The sequence below is a fragment of the Lacerta agilis genome, chromosome 18 (assembly GCF_009819535.1).
Source record: "Lacerta agilis isolate rLacAgi1 chromosome 18, rLacAgi1.pri, whole genome shotgun sequence".
Lineage (NCBI taxonomy): Eukaryota > Metazoa > Chordata > Lepidosauria > Squamata > Lacertidae > Lacerta > Lacerta agilis.
This window is the reverse complement of record NC_046329.1, coordinates 7532165-7538951: the sequence shown is the minus strand read 5'-3', so window position 1 is coordinate 7538951 and position 6787 is coordinate 7532165.

Here is a 6787-nt window from a genome sequence, read left to right as displayed (position 1 = left end):
GGGGGGGGGACAACAACAAGGAGCCGGCGTACAGCTTCTGGGTCATGTGGCCAGCATGATAAAGGCGCTTCTGGCGAACCAGAGCAGTGCACGGAATCGCCGTTTCCCTTCCCGCCGGAGCTGTACCTATTTATCTACTTGCGCTTTGACGTGCTTTCGAACTGCTAGGTTGGCAGGAGCTGGGACCGAGAAACGGGAGCTCACCCCGTCATTGCGGGGATTCGAACCCCCGACCTTCCGATCGGCAAGCCCTAGGCTCTGTGGTTTAACCCACAGCGCCACCCGCATCCCCCCACACACACCATCAGTAGCGAAATGAGCAGTCAAAACGCTAACAAATGTGGAATATTTGTGAGCAGTCACTTTTGTCCCAGAGCTGCTCGTTTCTTCTTCAGCATTCCTTTCCAACTTCTCCCATAAAATAAAAAATAAAAAATGCACGTCATCCTTAAGGAATGGCTGATTCTGGCCCTTTTGCCGACAACCCCCCCCCCCCCGTGAATTACTTTCCCTCTGTGGCTTTATAACAACCGCTCCATTAACAGAGATATTTTGGTTATGACTTATTCCTAAAGAGCAGCGGATAATCGCAGAGGGACATGGATTCCTTTGGGATTCGGGAAGCGGGCAGCGGGAGTTTTAAACCCCTGCCGTTGGTGCCAGCACTCGAGACGTGAGATAAGGGATCTGGCAAGTCCGGATGAAACGAACTTCCGAGTTGGATGGGGCTCCCAAGGGCCATCTAGCCCAACTATCTAAAAATAATAATATTGCAAACAACTAAACCTGCAGGACTAATTTAAAATTGAGCAGGACCTAATGGTCAGGGGTCCCTTTATCATAACTTAGAGTTGCCATATTTCTGCAAGTAAAATGCAGGACACAAAAGTTATTCTTGTGCTTTTTTGGGGGGGTCCCCAGACATTTTGCCGGTTTCCCCCCCGGACGCTATTTTCGCCAGTTAACTACCGAACATGTCCTATTAATTTCGGACTTGTGGCACCCCTATCATAATTGTCTTCGTAGCCTCTTTATCACAAAATGTCCCTTTTTAGAAGACCTACGGTGTGTTGAAAATGCCAAAATACAGTGGCACCTTGGTTCCCAAACACCTTGGTACTCAAACAACTTGGAACCCATACACTGCAAACCTGGAAGTAAGTGTTCCGGTTTGCGAACTTTTTCCGGAAGCCGAACGTGCTCCGTTTTGAGTGTTATGCTTCTGTTTTGAGTGCCGCACTTCCGTTTTGAGTGTTATGCTGAAGTCTGCTATTTATTTTGCATTTTGGGGGCTCTTTCGTTTTGCTTTTGTGACTGCGTGGAACCCAGAGAGCCAGTGTGGTGTAGCGGTTAAGAGCGGTAGGCTCGTAATCTGGGGAACCGGGTTCGTGTCTCCGCTCCTCCACATGCAGCTGCTGGGTGACCTTGGGCTAGTCACACTTCTCTGAAGTCTCTCAGCCCCACTCACCTCACAGAGTGTTTGTTGTGGGGGAGGAAGGGAAAAGGAGAATGTGAGCCGCTTTGAGACTCCTTCGGGTAGTTATAAAGCGGGATATCAAATCCAAACTCTTCTTCTTCTTCTTCTTCCAGTTCAGCTACTGATTGATTGATTGATTGATTGATTGTGTGACTACAGTAAATCGTTTATTGCTTTCGTTTTATGGATCGACGTTCTCGTTAGACAGTAAAATCCATGTTAAATTGCTGTCTTAGGGGTTGTTTTTAAAAGTCCGGATTAATCCATTTCGCATTACTTTCTATGGGAAAGCGTGCCTTGGTTTTTTGGAACGCTTTGGTTTTGCAGCGGAACTTCCGAAACGGATTAAGTTTGAGAACCGAGGTACCGCTGTAGATGAACACAGCACAAGGAACAACCCGCTATTCCTAGTTACAGGTAGGTAGCCGTGTTGGTTGGCAAATAGAAGGGGAAGAAATGGAGGCAGTGAGAGATTTCACTTTCTTGGCTTCCATGATCAGTGCAGATGGTGACAGCAGTCACGAAATCAGAAGACGCCTGCTTCTTGGGAGAAAAGCAATGACAAACCTAGACAGCATCTTAAAAAGCAGAGACATCACCTTGCCGACAAAGGTCCGTATAGTTAAAGCTATGGTTTTCCCAGTAGTAATGTACGGAAGTGAGAGCTGGACCATAAAGAAGGCTGATCGCCGAAGAATGGATGCTTTTGAATTCTGGTGCTGGAGGAGACTCTTGAGAGTCCCATGGACTGCAAGAAGATCAAACCTATCCATTCTCAAAGAAATCAGCCCTGAGTGCTCACTGGAAGGACAGATCCTGAAGTTGAGGCTCCAGTACTTTGGCCACCTCACGAGAAAATAAGACTCCCTAGAAAAGACCCTGATGTTGGGAAAGATGGAGGGCACAAGGAGAAGGGGACGGGAGAGGACGAGATGGTTGGACAGTGTTCTCGAAGCAACTAGCATGAGTTTGGCCAAACTGCGAGAGGCAGTGAAGGATAGGCGTGCCTGGCGTGCTCTGGTCCATGGGGTCACGAAGAGTCGGACACGACTGAACAACAACAAGCCGTGTTGGTCTGCCGTAGTCAAAACAAAATAAAAAATAAAAAAAATCCTTCCAGTAGCACCTTAGAGACCAACTGTTTGTTCTTAGTTATTCCTAGCAAGGACACTAGAGGGCAGTGTGACCACTGCTAAAATACCTCCATAAGAGAAGACAGATGGGGGGGGGAAAAAATCTTATCTACCTAGAGAGAATTCCTGCTGCCTCTTTTTGCTCCTTAAGACTCAAATGGAGGATGCCGGCTCCTGTTCTGATGGAGGGGGCGAAGTTGTTCTTCCCTGGAGGCCTGTCCTTTAACCAGGAACCTGTAGGATCATATCTAGGAAAGGCTGTTTTTAGCCCAAATTTCTGATCAAAGGTCCATTGCCAAGGTCCATTGCGTCTACTCGGAAGTAAGGCCCACCAGGTGCAATGGGACTTCCTGCCAGGCCTGGCCCAGGTAAATGGCAGCTTTGTTGTTGTTCAGTCGTGGCCGACATGGACCAGAGCACGCCAGGGACTCCTGTCTTCCACTGCCTCCCGCAGTTTGGTCAGACTCGTGTTGGTAGCTTCGAGAACACTGTCCCACCATCTCATCCACTGTCGTCCCCTTCTCCTTGTGCCCTCCATCTTTCCCAACATCAGGGTCTTTTCTAGGGAGTCTTCTCTTCTCATGAGGTGGCCAAAGTACTGGAGCCTCAGCTTCAGGATCTGTCCTTCCAGTGAGCACTCAGGGCTGATTTCCTTGAGAATGGATAGGTTTGATCTTTTTGCAGTCCATGGGACTCTCAAGAGTCTCCTCCAGCACCAGAATCCAAAAGCATCAATTCTTCGGCGATCAGCCTTCTTTATGGTCCAGCTCTCACTTCCGTACATTACTACTGGGAAAACCATAGCTTTAACTATACGGACCTTTGTCGGCAGGGTGATGTCTTTGCTTTTTAAGATGCAGTCTAGGTTTGTCATTGCTTTCCTCCCAAGAAGCAGGCGTCTTCTAATTTCGTGACTGCTGTCACCATCTGCAGTGATCATGGAACCCAAGAAAGTGAAATCTCTCACTGCCTCCATTTCTTCCACTTCTATTTGCCAGGAGGTGATGGGACCAGTGGCCATGATCTTAGTTTTTTTTGATGTTGAGCTTCAGACCATATTGGCATAATGGCAGCTTAACTCCTAACTTCTATCAGCAGCGGGGGGCCGGGTAGCCGAAATCTCCCAGATTCCAGGGTTGCTTTTTTCATTTTCATTTTTTGTTTTGCTTTTTTTAAAAAAAGATTACATTATAACTGTAAAATCAGAAAACGAGAAAAGGCATTGCAAAAAAAAGTGGCAGCGAGACACGAGGTTGCGTTTTCCAAAAAAGGAACCCAGAGCAACAACCCAGCAGCAGAATAAAATCAGCAAAATGATGCGTGTGTTAATTAGATTTCAGCTACATTCCGCTGTTTGCTGGGGGGAAAGAGAATTTTGTACATTATCTGGAACTGACACGGAAAGAATGAAGTGCAGAAATATCCCAGGTCTCCCTCACCCATAGAAAGGCACAATTTGTGGGTTATCTTTCCTGCCAATAGCCAGAGTTTTCTGAGCTTTTATGTCTTGTGGCATATTCCGTATCTTAGCCAAAGATGTTCTCACTGCAGCCAGCACTCATGGAAGATGTGCCTTAGGTCGAAAAACCTCTGTTTCGTCACCCCCAAGTTCAAGAGGGCAGCTTTCGGGGTTTTTTTTGTACTTGATAGAAACAGATGCTTTTATTTCACTCCAGTGCGGCATAGTGGTTAGAGTGCTCGACTAAGACCTGGGTTCGAATCCTCCACTTGGGAATAAAACCTATTGGGTGGCTGAGGACCGGCCACTGCCTATCTCAGCCTGAACTACCTCGAGATGGGATTAGAGGAGGAGAACTATGTACTAGGTGGGGTGTAAATGAAATTAACAATAATAAATACACTCACACTGCTCGCCAACCCCGCTGCCATTCCCTCCCCCCCCCCGCCCAACACACCAACCCCCAGAGCTTCCTCTCCCCATTCTATGTCCCCATCCCATTTATTTTCTTCATGGTAATCCACGATCGCGATACAGTGCTTTTTGTTGTTGTTGTTGTTCAGTCGTTCAGTCGTGTCCCACTCTTTGTGACCCCATGGACCAGAGCACGCCAGGCACGCCTATCCTTCACTGCCTCCCGCAGTTTGGCCAAACTCATGCCAGTCGCTTCGAGATCACTGTCCAACCATCTCGTCCTCTGTCGTCCCCTTCTCCTTGTGCCCTCCATCTTTCCCAACATCAGGGTCTTTTCTAGGGAGTCTTCTCTTCTCATGAGGTGGCCAAAGTACTGGAGCCTCAACTTCAGGATCTGTCCTTCTAGTGAGCACTCAGGACCGATTTCCTTGAGAATGGATAGGTTTGATCTTCTGGCAGTCCATGGGACTCTCAAGAGTCTCCTCCAGTACTAGAATTCAAAAGCATCCCTTCTTCGGCGAGCAGCCTTCTTGATGGTCCAGCTCTCACTTCCGTACATTACTACTGGGAAAACCATAGCTTTAACTATACGGACCTTTGTCGGCAAGGTAATGTCTCTGCTTTTTAAGATGCTGTCTAGGTTTGTCATTGCTTTTCTCCCAAGAAGCAGGCGTCTTCTAATTTCGTGACTGCTGTCACCATCTGCAGTGATCATGGAGCCCAAGAAAGTGAAATCTCTCACTGCCGATGCAGTGCTACAAATCCTCCAATGGGAGCTGCGTGACGACAGCATTACACTTTTATGCATATGGGAAGATACAGCGGCACCTTGGTTCTCAAACTTCATCCGTTCCGGAAGTCCGTTCCAAAACCAAAGCATTCCAAAACCAAGGCGCGCTTTAGCACAGAAAGCAAAGCAAAAACGGATTAATCCTTTCCGGACTTTTCAAAACAACCCCTTAAAACAGCATATTAACATGAAATTTACTATCTAACGAGACCACTGATCCGTAAAACGAAAGCAATAAACAATGTACTGCACTATAAAATAAATAAGACAGTATTGTAGATGACAAAAGTTAAAATTACTTTTTTTTTTCTTACCTGCACTGATGACGGTCATTGTCAAGAATGGCTTGTGAGAGCCATGCGGACCAGCTCAAACTTCTTCAGATGCTGAGTTTCTCATTTCATCCCAGGGTGAGAGGAAGTGGCCTAGGCTAAGCCCTTGCTGTGTTAACTAGATTTAAACATGCTGCGGGTTAACCCACAATTGCATCCCACAATTGAACCCCACAATATCTGTGCATCTAAGCGTACCACACGTGCCCTTCCAGGTGCATTTTTGGGAAGGAGGAAGAGAAAAAACATTGCCACCCCCATGTTACTTCTAACCCTCCGAAAGGGGTCTTCTGGTCCCCAGAACCGCATAGGGAAACTAGTCGTTCGTCTTGTTCCACATCAGTTCTAAGCTTCAAGTCCTCAAGGTGTATCAAGGATTTGGTGACTATATGTGTGATGATGTCTGAGGGGTTTAGGATTTGGTTTTTAAATCGACTTAGTTCAACCATCCGGATCTTTTATAATCTGTCCTATTGATCATAACATTCTTCTCTGCATTTCTAGGCTGGAAGCTGTTCTGATGATGCTTTCAAACCATGTTTTTTTTGGGGGGGGGCGGCGTGGCCAGGAGGCATTAAAATTCAAAAGGAAGTGCAGCAGAAGAAAATCAAACTAACTCCAAAGGAATCCTCCCTCTCCCTAAATAAATAAAAATAAAAAATAGCTTGGTCTGAATTTTGGTTGGGAAGAATTTGCCGGCGTGCCTGGAAAGTATTATTATAAACGGATTTGCCATCTGCTGCTGAGTATTTGGAGAGCCGTTATCAGAAAGGGGTCTTCTGGTCCCATTTAGTGCTAAGTGGAAGCCAGAAGATAAATCAGTTGAGGAGGCCTCCTGTTCAGGTTGGGACGCGGGTGGCGCTGTGGGTTAAACCACAGAGCCTAGGGCTTGCCGATCAGAAAGTTGGCGGTTCGAATCCCCGTAATGACGGGGTGAGCTGCCGTTGCTCGGTCCCAGCTCCTGCCTACCTAGCAGTTCGAAAGCACGTCAAAGTGCAAGTAGATAAATAGGTACCGCTCCGGCGGGAAGGTAAACGGCGTTTCCGTGCGCTGCTCTGGTTCGCCAGAAGCGGCTTTGTCATGCTGGCCACATGACCCGGAAGCTGTACGCCGGCTCCCTCGGCCAGTAAAGCGAGATGAGCGCCGCAACCCCAGAGTCGGCCGCGACTGGACCTAACGGTC